Genomic DNA, 13,567 nt, shown 5'->3' with positions numbered 1-13,567 from the left:
CAATGTTGGACATTGAGGGTTTCTCCTTCCATTTTGAAAATAGCATATGCTCGTTTTCTTATAATGGATTATTTTATGGAAATGTATCTTTAGAGAATGTTAAACAATTAATCAGATAAGGATCTATTTGACCGATTATGCAATTAATCAATTCACATGTTAAACAGATAATTGCATGCTAGAACACAAATAATTCATGTTTAAAGAAATATAAATTCTAAACATGACTTCTACGGTTTAGGGTTACCGATTTGATTCTCCAAAGAATCGACGATTGCTCGCGCCTTCTCCACGTGATGATCTTCAATACGAGACCACAGATCTTCTCTCTGGTTCCCGAACTGTATCTTGATATCAGGGTGGGCTGATCTTATCAAAATACTAGGGCTCGAATAAAGAAGACAGAAAATTCCTCACGGAGGAGGAGCTGAAATTCTCACGGAGGAGAAAATAAGAAAAATATTGTCCCTACTCTAGAGAGAGATGGACGAAATTTTTCATAATGAATTAATGAATTATTCTGTCTCCTTTATTCTCCTATTTATATTGAGTTCCTTTTGGGCCCAGACAGGGATCTATGGAAGGTTTTGGACATGGGCTCCCCCAATTAGCTTTTTACTAATTAAATTGAACCCACAATTTAATACAAGCTTATATTGGAATATTACGAGCAGCCACTACAGAAGTAATATTGAACTCTCCTCATCCAAATCCGAAACTACAAGTAATCCGGGTTTCCGTAATTTATATTATTATTTCCCGCGCTTAAGATATAAATGTCCATTAATTAATTAATGTCTGCTATGGACTTAATTAATTAACATCTTATTAATTCCAAGAGTGGATTTATCAAGAAAAATTTATTTATTATTCATAGAGCGATAAAACTCCAACTGGCCTGTTTTCTGAATAATAAAACCTTGTTCGAGCTCCTCTTGAGGACATTATCAAACGAGACTCACCTCGCGCGCGATTCAACATAATAGCAATCCTAGCACCGCTAAATATTAATCACCACTCCCCATTATATCAGGATTATTGGGTTACGATAAACCCGCACCATTTGATAAGTCAAAGTAATGCATAATCAATATCGTATGCTCAATGCTAACCTACATTGATTAAGAAACAAATATTTATCAAGACCTCGCCTTTCAGTAGATAGCCTAAGGACTAGTCTTGGTGAGAAACTCTACTTACCTAAAATAGTGCTTCAGACAAATCGGTGTTTCGCAAAATGAGTCAAATTCGGGAGACCATTTAAAGACCCTCATCGGGTGGCGATCAACATACCAGACTAGTGTGCCTTTGGGGCCACTAAGAATTCGGGCATAGTCCGACAGATCATCTAGTTGGATCAAGATATGTTTCGCATTGATGTACCTCCATGAGAATCCTCGAGTGAGCTTGATGTTGTCGAGGGCCTTTTGAATTTGATGTGACGCCGGGATGGAGTGTGAGAATTTTCCGACAATGGCGTGGCCCATGCAATCTGCTAGCTTCTTCGTTTCTGCCCCCGAGAAGTAAATAGATGGGATTCCGTCATGGAGGCTTGCGTATCCGATGTTGTCAATCTTTTCCGGTTCAAATGGTTGGGGACTGTTTGCATTTGCTTTCTCCCTCACCATGTCTGCCATGGTTTTATGCCGTTCCTTTGACTGGGCATTCGCAGGTCTCGTGGGTGGACGATCATTAGGCAACGGAGATTAAGAAATAGTATTTTATCAAGACCTAGTCTTTCAGTAGATAGCATAAAGACACGTCTTGCTGTTAGATCCGTTCAGTGCTATACCACACCAATGTCATCTTATTTCAGTAAGGCTTAGAAATATGCGGACTGACATTGCAACCTTTCACGATAGGTAGTCTAAGCCTATCTAGGTTGTGAAATTCTTCTTTTTCTTTTGCAAAGCATTGCATAGATCTGACCGTGTTACCTTAAAGTGGACGACGCCCACAACCGGTCTACTAAGCAAAATACTTAGACTTTGTTTGCTTCTTATACATTTAAATGTTTATAAAACATCTAATAAATGCACAAGCAAACACAATGTAATAATATACTGATTCTATTCGTGACGGCTCGAATAATACTGAATCGGGTTAAAAATGGATTGTAGAGTTTCTCGTATACAAGCAAGATTCTATTCGCTCGAAACTGCTCGAAACATGCTTTTCAGTATACCAAACCTAACAGAGTGCTAAGTTTGATGTGGTAGAAATTGATCACTTTTGCTATGATTGGGTTTAGTCACTTTTTAGCCAAATTTTCCTCACCTACCAAAGAGCCTACATTACAACAAAAAATAACGACCTTTCGGACTTTTGATGCTTAATCACATCTAGTAGATGAGGGATTAGACTTTGAGCAAGCCTATGGAAAACTTTGCATGATGCATGATTTGAGTGCTATACATTTAACCCTTATACACTTTGAGAGTGACAGAAAGAACACTTCCCATATTTGGAAGTTTGCCACATGTGAGTGCATAAATTCAAGGTGTTCCACAAATTAGTAATGAAAGTGCACTAATAAGCCTTGCTTGATTTGATTGCGTTAATACATGTTTAATCTGCTCTTTCATATTTTGAGGCAATTATGACGTCTAGTCCTTATGCAATCCGGGCTTCTAAACTTGTGTCTTTATTGTTTTGTTTGAGGACAAACAAATATTCAAATTTGGGGGAGTTGATACGCTCGGATTTTGCACTATTTTAGGGCCCTTATTTGGCCTGTTTTTAGTGTCGTAATCGCAATTCATGTCCATATTTCACATATTTTATCTATTTTGGTATTTTGACATGTTTTTTGAGAATTGTGCATATTTGAGTAAAAAAAGATAGGAAAAAGTCGAAGATGAAATTTTGGAGCGTTCAAGACGCCCAGCGGCCGCTGTGTGTGTCGCAGCGACCGCTGGCCCACAGCGACCGCTACGCCTGAAGCGGTCCCCTCCGGAAAAGTTGTGTTGAAAAGTCTGAAGACGCCCATCGACCGCTGGGACATGTGTAGCGACCACTCGAGAGATCCCGTAGCCACTGGACTAATCCACAGCGACCGCTGCAGGACATGCAGCGACCGCTATCCAAATCCGCAGAGGCTTGGGACAATACACAGCGACCGCTGGCCAAGGTGCAGCGGTTCTCTGCGAAAAGGCGGTGCACGAATTTACTTAGATTTTCTCCAGATTTTACCTAAATTAGCCAACCTTTTCCTTCCATCCATAGGATTCGACCTACTCCCTATATATACCCACTTAAACCTCTTCATTCAAAAAACACACTTTTTACACTCTTTGCCTCACAATTCTAGAGCAAAATATTTGAGAGTTCTTCGTTGTGCAAAAGGTTGAAGACGAAGTCCAGTGAAGATCAAGGCTGCAGGATTCTGCCTTTGGGTTTTATCGCTATAGTTCTTATTTTAACATTGTTTTCCCTTCAAACTATGTTTTTAAATTATTCTATCATGCGTAACTAAATTCATAGGATTCTAGGGATGTGAAACTACGTCTTTTTGTGTGTTACGTGTGCGCACAGAAGGAAATAAATAGGTTCCCTCGGTCCAGCAAATCCACTAGATCACGCGGTCTAGGAACTCGTTGGTTGTAGGAAATCCTGGTCGTCGGACACACAGAGCACTTCTTTCAAAAATCCTCAACCACTTTACTAAACCTAGTATAGGGAAGTAGAGATCGATCCCACAGAGAAGGATGCATAATAATCATGCTCAAGGATTTGGACTTGTTTTTGGTGTTGGCTGCTGCCACGCATTTTCTTGGGTTGAGGAAAACAAATTAAACTTGACATTGGGAATCTTAAAACTCCTACGCTAATAACTAGACCTAGGCGAAATAACAAGAGAACGTTGCAAGAAAATTAACTGCTCAATCGCTAGATCTAAGAAAACTACTCTAATTACCTAGACCGAGGAAACAAACTGACTGTGGGGACCATGACTGAAAAAGCAGTGTACGGACGAAAAGCTGGCAGAATAACTAACTCGAGTACTAACTAACAGCGGCATCATCTTCTTCAACCAAATTACGTAAAAACTCATAAGAAAATTAACATGAACGAAATCAGAGCAGAGCAAATCAAATCTAAATCAAATTGATGCATATCAACGAAGAACTAAACAGATCTACAGAAGCTAGACGAAGTAAAACAGGAAACAAGCAGAAAACTCAAATCCATCTAACCACTTCCTTTTCTCACTTCGGATCCAACCTCAGACGCTAAATCCACTTCGGATCCAAGCATCCGACACAAACTCCAACAAACAGAAACACTTCATCACTTCAGATTTGAACAACAACCTCCAATCAGTCAATAAACCACAGATCTATCACCGAATCCTCAGATCGAGCACCACAACATCAAAATAAAACAGAGATCGACATAATACTTGATAAAATAAACTTTCAGCAGCGAGATCTACGTAAATCAACTCAAAATATCACAACTAAATGCAAATCAACATAAACGAAAAGATAACGAGTATCATCAACAGCCAAGTCGACTCCCAAAAGTGAAGTTCGACCGCAGAAGTGCAAAACAACTGAAGTTAAAAGAGATTGTATCTTCATCCACACGCGGACGGTGTTGCAACTGAGAACTTCTAAAGAATTGAACCCTTCGTAACCCGAACTACCCCAGATCTCCCATTCCCAAGTGTGTGTTATGTGTGTGAGCTAAAAAAAGTGAAAAGTGATGCGATGTGCGTTGCATGCTCTTCTATATATAGGCGTTGGAGTGGGGCCCAGCGAGGTATAGATAGACTTTGTTGCCCTCAGCTACTGACACCCTCCGTCACACCTTCTTTTCTTTTAAATTCTGCTCACTTCACTTCATTCCTTTGCTAGACCATCTCCTTCAGCATTTCCTCGATCTAGCGATTTTTTTCACACACCTGGCTTAGGAAACGTGTTAGACCCAACAAATTATAACGCTTTTCACCATATAACCGATGCATGAAATTAGCCTTATCAAACTGCTCACACTTAAACCATACTTGTCCTCAAGTATAAAGACAAGAAAAGAAAAGGAATAAGGCGAATTTCAAGCAAGGTTATCTCCTGACCGACTCCTAGACCTAGACACAATTAAAAACTTAAAAAGTTTAAGAAAAACATACAAAACACATAAACACATATACATGAGCTAGCTTCAACTTTTAGGCATCCGTCCCCACAAGATTAAAGTCAATTCAATAGGTTGCACTCCTCCAAATAGGTTGCACTCCTCCAAATAGGCCATTTACTTAACCGATTGTTGGATTCACTCGATCACTCATTCCTCACCAGGGATGTTATGATCGATGCTCTCTTAAGTTAATGCTACACCACTGAAGCGTCGGGTTATGAGAGTTCCTCCTTCTAGACAACTTCCCTCTGGACTTCGTCCAGCTTATTCCTCCTCTTTTATATATTTTTCCCCCTTTTTTATATATTTTTTTCATTTTTTTTTTCCTGGACTTCGTCTAGCTTATTCCTCCATTCCTCCTCTCTTCTGGACTTCGTCCAGCTTATAATACCTTACCCTGGACTTCGTCCAGCTTATACCTTCATAACCCAATTTCCCATTTTTTTCTCCTTCATAGCTCTTCTCCCTAAGCATTCAGTGGCGGCCCTTAAACATGTGTTAGCTTGAAGTTATTTAAGGCTTATAACTCACTATTATAGTAGGGCTTCACAACTAAGTAAGTAGAGGCATCCTCCATCGTTCTCGCTTCACTCAGATTAACTAGGCTTATTACAGGAAAAAGCTTCTAAGTTGAAATGCCTCCTATCTTCAATTCTTTCACTAAGGGAATCATGCCGTATTATATTCACTGGCTCATGCGACACAACTTAGACTTACAGACTCTTGACATGCATACAAAGTAATGCATTGACTCCTCTCCCCCTCCCACTTCCTCAAGCTTGTCCCCAAGCCATCGTCGTGAAGGGGGGAACAGAGAGATCAATGCAAAACAACAAAACAGGTTACAATAAATAGAAACTTCTCACACTTAGACCAAGCATTGGGCTAAGTGGGAGAAAAACACAATAAAACAGAAAACACAAATTTCTCACACTTAGCCCAATCTTGGTCTAAGTGTGAGAAAAGCACAATAAAACAGAAAATACAAACTTCTCACACTTAGACCACGCAGTGGGCTAAGTGGGAGAAGACACAAACAATTATAAAACACACATAGGTAACAGAAATAATAAAAAAAACTAAACGAATGAAAATTAAAAGTTACTTGGTCATGGATTGGTGATTCACTTCTGGGGCTGGCTCCCTCGAGAGCCAGACTGGGGTGGGATTCCGGGTCGGGTCATTCTTACTTTCTTCTTTGCTCCAGCTCTTCCTCCTCCTGTTCTGGTTGTTCAAGTACTGGTTTCCTCACTATAGACTTTGGTTTAGATGGGGCTGGAACTTGTTTGGGAACGGCCGGGGGGATCAACTGCTTGAGCGATTGCTGCGATTGCCTGACGGAGGGACTGCTCTGAATGGGCTGCTTGACTTCACTGCTGGACCCAGGAGTTGCCTTCACTTTAACATTTTCATTGAAAGCTCCACCGCTTCCATTATTCGCTCATTCTGTTTGGCGCACTTCACCGCCAAATCTGCAATGTTTCCCCTCAGGGTCTTCACTTCCTCCCGATTCCCATTCAACTCCTTCCTGATCCCACCAAGTTCTTTAATCATTTCCCTCCTCATTGACTGCATTTCCTTCCTCACGTCCTGGACTTCCTTGCGTAGCTCTTCAATCTCTTCACTTGGCTGGCTTCCTCGGCTTCCTCCGGCTCTGCTTTCACCTTATCTCCCAACGAGTAGAAGAGAGTCTTGGTGCCGTGAATCTGTAGCAACCCCTTGTTGAAGAAATAATCAACACTGAACACTTCTGGGGGTTCGCACATGACTACCAACGGAGCGGTCTTGGCAATTTTCATTTCTATGTTCCGCTAGAGGTAAGCGCCGATGAGGTGGCAGGTGTACATATGACGCGCAGGGTTGCTCGTCATTTGGTGGCATGCCTGCGCCAGCCAATATCCTAGGTGCACCTTTACACCTTTCGCCATGCACCATGTGAAATAGAGGTCGGTCGGTAGTTGTGAGAGCTGAATTAGCGGTACCCATCAAGTTGTAACTGACAAACGTCTGAGCAAAACGGAGAATTCGGTCTTCAATGTAGGAGGCCTTGGAGTAGCTGGACTTAAACGTCCCTGCCTTGGGGTGCGTGATCAGTTCCCATGCCGTTTGCACCTTGAAACCGGGTGTGTTCTCCGGCACTCCAACCATCCTATCATTCCACGCCCCCTCTTCATCCTCGGCTTGGGTAAACAACCCCATCCGCATAGACCATTCCCGAATGCTCATCTCATACTCTTCATTAAAAAGCCTGAACGTTATAGAATCCGCATCGAGATCAGTGGTGTTCTTCAAACGAAAGGTGGAGAAAAACTCCCTTGCTAGATCCACTGGCACCCTCTCCTGGCTGTGCTGTAATAACCACTCAAATCCTATTGATTGGATACAAGCACGGAATTCCTTATCACATGCAATCATTTTAAGCTCCCTCGAGCTGTACTGCTTCCCTGACTTGGCCATCTTCCCGGCGCTACATCTTTCTTTGTACACTGTGATCCTCTTTTGGTCGTCTAACTGTCTCATCTCTTCTAACAACACTTTAGTCAGCCAGACTTCCAGACGTCCTGGAATTGGCTCTTCTTCAGAGTCATAGATGGGTTCAGGGATGGGCTCATCTTGTTCCTCGACAGAGGGTTCCTCGGTTACAGGGGAAAGGGTCTCCTCGACCTCCTGGACGGAGGGAGCTTTCCTAGACCGGGTAGATGAGGTCGCCACCGCCTTTCCTTTCCTCACCCTTTCCTTGGCCAAGCGGCGCTCCTCTGCCTCTGCTGCGTCAGGAACTAAGTCATCGACTTCATCGAGGAGGCTCCTCCTGGTGCGCCTCTCATCAATCTTCGGTTCATCTTCATCCTGGTCGCCTACCAGGGCCACAATCAATTTCAGCCCTCATTCGGGCTCCGGTGCTCCAGTCGTGAGTAGATCTGCTTCTTCCAATAGCTTTTCCGGGGATTCCCCCTCGCCAACCAACATCGGGGTTGCCCCCTCAATATAAATGGGGTTCTCCCCCCTGACATCTCCTGGGGTTGCCCCCTCTTCTATGGGTTCAGGGGTTGCGCCCCTGAAATCAGTTGGGGTCTCGTCCCCAGTTTCCAAGGGGGTTTCCCCCTCATCCACATTCTCTAAAACAGGGGTTTCCCCCTCAATCACACCATCCACAATAGGGGTTACCCCCTCCACCACTTCATCGAAAACAGGGGTTTCCCCCTCACAAACTTCCCTACCTTCAAGATTAGGGTTCTCAAGTTCTTGCCTTTCTGTCTCCACCATGGTTTCGTCGTTAATCGGTCTGTTACCCTCCGGTCGTTCGTGTACTGCCTCCTCTTCCTCGACCTTCTGTGAAGCGGTTTCTGCATGTTGAGATGTAGAATCTTGCGGTCCTTCTTCATGAAGATTCGCCTGTTGTGCAGCCGAGTCTGCCGGAATCGTCAGTGGTGGTACGACCGGCGCAGACGGCATCAGGCTAGCGGCGAACAGGGCATACACTTCTTTTGCTTTCTCGACGCTCCCCAATTTCTGCGTCAATTCTGCCAACAGGGCTGGGTCGTACGCCGTGCTTTGTGAACTTCCGGTGCGTTGGGTTGAATCCATCGGTGCAGATCTGAAAATGAGAGAAAAAAAACTGGTCGAATTTGGTTAGGGTTTAGTTTCTAGAGAGAGAGAGCAAAGGTAGAGAGAAGGGAGAGTAAATCAGATTTCGTCGATTTGGGATTATTGGAGAGAGAAAGACGATGGTTGCTTTTCTGATGAAAAGATGGTGCGGTTGCAGGCATGATGTAAGCAACCGTACAACTTCCATAAATATCGGCCAGATTTTGAATTTCAAAATATCTTTTTCCCTCCTTGACTCCTTCCTCCAGGTTCTTCTCTAGCTGATTCCCTTGACCATGTCCTACATAAAAAAAGAAATGACGGTTCCAGACTCCTAGGTCAAGGTTAGAGTGTAAAAATATTGGTTCCCTTCAGAGTCTGGTGCTTCGAAAATATTTTTGGATTTTCAAAGTTTGAAAAGTAATTAAACTATACCCGAGATTCCCTGGTTCAGTTTGTATTTTCAAAATTGTTAACTTACTCCTTGACTCAGGAATTCATCGGGAATATCCCCCCTCCCCCCCCCCCCCCCCGTACGTTTAGGCGATAGTAGGGAGTGCATGTAGTGGAACTTCGTCCACAAGACACAACTCGGAATTATCCCTATAGACTTTCACTCTATGACCTTTGACAAGGAAAGGAACAGAGTTCGGAGCACTTCCTTGGATCTCCACTGCTCCGTTTGCTCGGATGCCGATGATGGTATATGGGCCGATCCATTTAGACTTCAATTTTCCTAGCATTAGCTTGAGCCGGGACTGGAAAAGGAGCACTTTCTGTCCCACATGAAGTTCCTTGACCCGGAGATTCTTATCATGCCATAACTTCGTTCTTTCTTTGTACCACATGGCAGACTCAAATGACTCTAGCCGAAGTTCCTCCAATTCTTGCAATTGTAACTTCCTCTCTTCTTCGCAAGCTATCGGCTTCATATTCAGTTCTTTCACTGCCCAGTACGCCTTGTGCTCAATACCAACAGGTAAGTGACACATCTTGCCAAACACAAGTCTGTAAGGCGGCATTCCAATAGACGTTTTAAAAGCAGTTCTGTAAGCCCACAATGCGTCTTCGAGCCTCTTGCTCCAGTCCTTCCTTGACGGATTAACTGTTTTCTCCAATATCGCCTTGATCTCGCGATTAGAAATTTTCTGCCTGGCCATTAGACTGAGGATGGTATGGAGTCGACACTCTATGGTGGACACCATATTTCTTCATCAAAGCCTCTATGGTGCGATTACAGAAATGAATTCCTTGATCCGAGACGATGGCCTGAGGAACTCCATATCTGTTGAAAATATTGGTCTTCAAAAATTTTCCCACCTCCTTCGATTCGCATGTTGTAGTGGCCTTAGCTTCGATCCACTTAGACACATAGTCCACTGCAACCAATATATACGTGTTCCCACAAGACGATGGGAACGGTCCCATAAAGTCCATTCTCCACACATCAAAAATTTAGCACACGATCACCGGGACCTGAGGCATCTCGTCTCTCCTTGAAATTCCCCCCGTCTGCTGGCACCTCTCGCAACATTGGCAGAATTCAAAGGCATCCCTATTTAGCGTCGGCCAATAGAAACCGCTGTCCAAGACCTTCCTCGCTGTCTTCCTTGGTCCAAAGTGGCCTCCACATGCTAAGGTGTGGCAATGAATTAACACATCTCTTTGTTCCCATTCGGGAATGCAGCGTCTAATCACTTGATCTGAGCACATTTTTCACAGGTAAGGATCGTCCCAAAAGTAATATTTAGCTTCACTTCTAATATTCATCCTCTGGGCCCGGGAAACTTCGTCTGAACTTGGCATCTCTCCCGTGACCAAGTAGTTGGCCAAATCAGCAAACCATGGTTCTGCATTTAGTTTGCGCTTCCCCTTATCCGATTCCCCTAGACCGGTCAGAGCCAAAACTGCTTCCCAGTTAGGTGGTCTAGGAAATTTCTCCAGAAAGTACAAATGCTCCTCGGGGAAGGCATCGGGTATGGCCTCTTCTGTTTCCCCCTGATGTATTCTGCTCAAGTGATCAGCTACTCTATTTTCTGTTCCTTTCTTGTCTCTTACTTCCCAATTAAACTCCTGCAAGAGTAACACCCAACAGATTAATCTCGGCTTAGACTCTTTCTTAGCCAGCAAGTACTTAATCGCCGCGTGGTCCGTGAAGACTATAACCCTTGACCCAAGGAGATAGGGTCGGAATTTTTCAAACGAGTATACGACAGCCAACATTTCCTTCTCCGTGGTGTCATAATTTTTCTGAGCCTGATTCAGCGTCTTGGAAGCATAGAAGATCACATAGCTTTTTCCATCAATTTTCTGTCATAGGACAGCTCCCACAGCAAAATCGCTCGCATCACACATTATCTCGAAAGGATGGCTCCAGTTTGGTGCCCTGATAACTGGTGCTGATACTAACTGATACGCTCGGATTTTGCACTGTTTTAAGGCCATTATTTGGTCCGTTTTTACTATCAAAATCACTCTACATGTCCATTATTTGCATTTTTTATACATTTTGGTATTTTGACGTGTTTTGTGAGAAATGTGCATATTTGAGCCGAAAAGGGGAGTAAAAACGCATAGTCTGGAAATCTGGAGTCAGACGGCGACCAGCGACCACCGCGAAGTTGTACGACGACCGCCAGCGCCCGGCGGTCAGAGCCATGTAGCGGTCCGCCTCGGAAATTTACGCTAGGAAAGGAGTCTCGCCCGGCGACCGCCGGAGGACATGTGGCGGTCCGCCACCGAAGGGTCAGAGTCTCTGGACTCCAACGCGGGACCGCCGGCCAAGGTGCGGCGGCCCGCCGGAGAAAGGCGGTGAATCCGACCAGCCCTAGATTTGCTCCAAGACTTACCAAATTTTGAAGATCTTTTCCTTCTATGATGAGGAATAATTTTTCCCTATAAATAGGACCTCAAGCTTCATCAAAAGGAGGAGAACACATTCATAGAGAAAGAGAGTTACTACTTGCAATATTCATAGAGATCAAAAGCTAGAGTACTTCAATTGTGCAAGGAGTTGGAGAAGGATTTCAAGAACATCAAGAACGACAAGGATTCTACCTACGGGTTTTATTTGCTTTAGTTTTATGTTCAAATTGTTTTCCCTTCAATCTATGTTTTTAGTTTATACAATTATGTGTAACTAAACTCATAGGATTTTAGGGATGTGTTAGTAGCAACTTTGGTTATACAATTCCGTTTTCTATTTAATATCCGTTTTGTTTTTACTTTGTTTCTTCCCTAAGTTAATCATGATGCTTCGTAATTGAGTGACACAATTATGTATGATTTAATATAACTTGCTTCATAACTGTGACAGAGTTCTAGCGAGTTAGATCCACTTAGTAGACACTACAGTTAGCTTCCTTTAAAACGGCACTGTTAATTGAGAGTGAGGACTTTTCAAGGGTCTTAGGAGCTTTTTGGAGTTACGTATTAGGATTGACAACCCTAATGTTAGTAATCAACGTTTGTATCGCATGAGCATAAGCTAGGTGACTCGTCCTTTCAAAGTATTAACTGTGCTAGGGTATTGTAGTTTGGAATTTGTATAACCATAAAAGTGAAAGCACATCCCTGGAATTCCCTTATCTCTATACTTTTCTCTCCGTGATTTGCTTGCATTTAGTTGTTTACTGCTTTTAATATTTTTTGTTTTCAAAAATTTTCAAAAAAAAATTCTTGTTTCTCCAGATAGTAATTGAGTTCTAGTAGGAGATAGACACTTTGTGTACGTCTTCCCCGTGTTCGATATCCGGTACTAACCTTTTGCTATACTATACCTACTCTGTATACTTGCAGGTATTTATAGTGCAAATAAAAAGTGCATCAAGTTTTTGGCGCCGTTGCCGGGGAAGACAATTCACTTTGGAGTGATATCTTCAAATGGATAATTTTACTACTTTGGATTTTTATTGCTTTCTGTTTTAATATTTATTTTTAGTTTAATTTGTTTTTTTTTCGAGTCTTGCAGGTTTTGTATGCGAACGCGTTCTGGGAAGTACATCTTAGAGCCGCTTGATTTAGAACTTGAAAGAACTCGTAGAATAATAAGAAGTGAAAAAGGATCAGGAACAATGGGTGACCGAACAGATATTGAGAAGCTGCAGGAGATGGTGAAGTTGCTGATGGATGAGAGAGATGCGGAAAGAGCAGCCCGAGAAGCCATGGAAAAGAAGAACAGAGAAACATTACCTGTGATGAACATGTTCAATCATGGGAATATGATCACTTTTCCTGACGGTCGAGCAAACTCCTTTTGCAGGTAGGGCGACTGAAGATGCTAACCGCTATCTCTCCAAATTTGTGGAAATTGCAAACACTTTGAAATTAAATGGTGTCGACGACGATGCCATACAGGTAAGACTTTTTCCATTCTCATTGATTGATTCTGCTAAGGAGTGGTTTGAGTGTATGCCACCAGAAAAGGTCTCCACATGGAAGGACATCGTAGCTACCTTCCTCGACAAATACTACCCGCCAGGCACTATTTTGAAGCTCAAGAGTGAGATCTTTCAGTTTATACAAGGCCATGACGAGCCCCTCGATGAGGCATTTGCTCGTTTCAAAGCTCTTCTTCGAAAGTGCCCAAACCATAGTTTTTCCATAGACCATCAGGTAGGAATCCTCTATAATGGATTTTATGAAAAAATATGTGCTATGCTTGATTCAGGGGCAAATGGAGGATTTCTAAGAAAGACAGGAGAGGATGCCATGGCGGTGATCGAGGAGTTCGCCACCAACAGTCGGGGTGGTCGAAGGAAAGGCATGCCACGAGAAGAGTAGCAGCCATAGAAGAGGCCGAAGAAAGTTCTTTTGCTAAGGAGCTAGCAGAACTTAGAGTCAG

At 43.0% G+C, this 13,567-nt stretch overlaps 1 non-coding gene across 1 annotated transcript; it reads right to left on the bottom strand.

Annotated features, from left to right (window-relative positions):
- Positions 1-13,215: 13,215 nt before the first annotated feature.
- On the bottom strand, positions 13,216-13,322 carry LOC148934186 (small nucleolar RNA R71). The gene has a single exon (XR_016134821.1). It is a non-coding gene; the product is annotated as a small nucleolar RNA R71 (small nucleolar RNA).
- Between the last annotated feature and the right edge of the window lie 245 nt (positions 13,323-13,567).

Source organism: Salvia hispanica, chromosome 1 (genome assembly GCF_029641045.1).
Source record: "Salvia hispanica isolate PSC_SH4W2 chromosome 1, Shi_PSC_v1, whole genome shotgun sequence".
Lineage (NCBI taxonomy): Eukaryota > Viridiplantae > Streptophyta > Magnoliopsida > Lamiales > Lamiaceae > Salvia > Salvia hispanica.
Note: the sequence above shows the minus strand (reverse complement) of the source record. Positions and strands in the feature narration are given on the sequence as shown.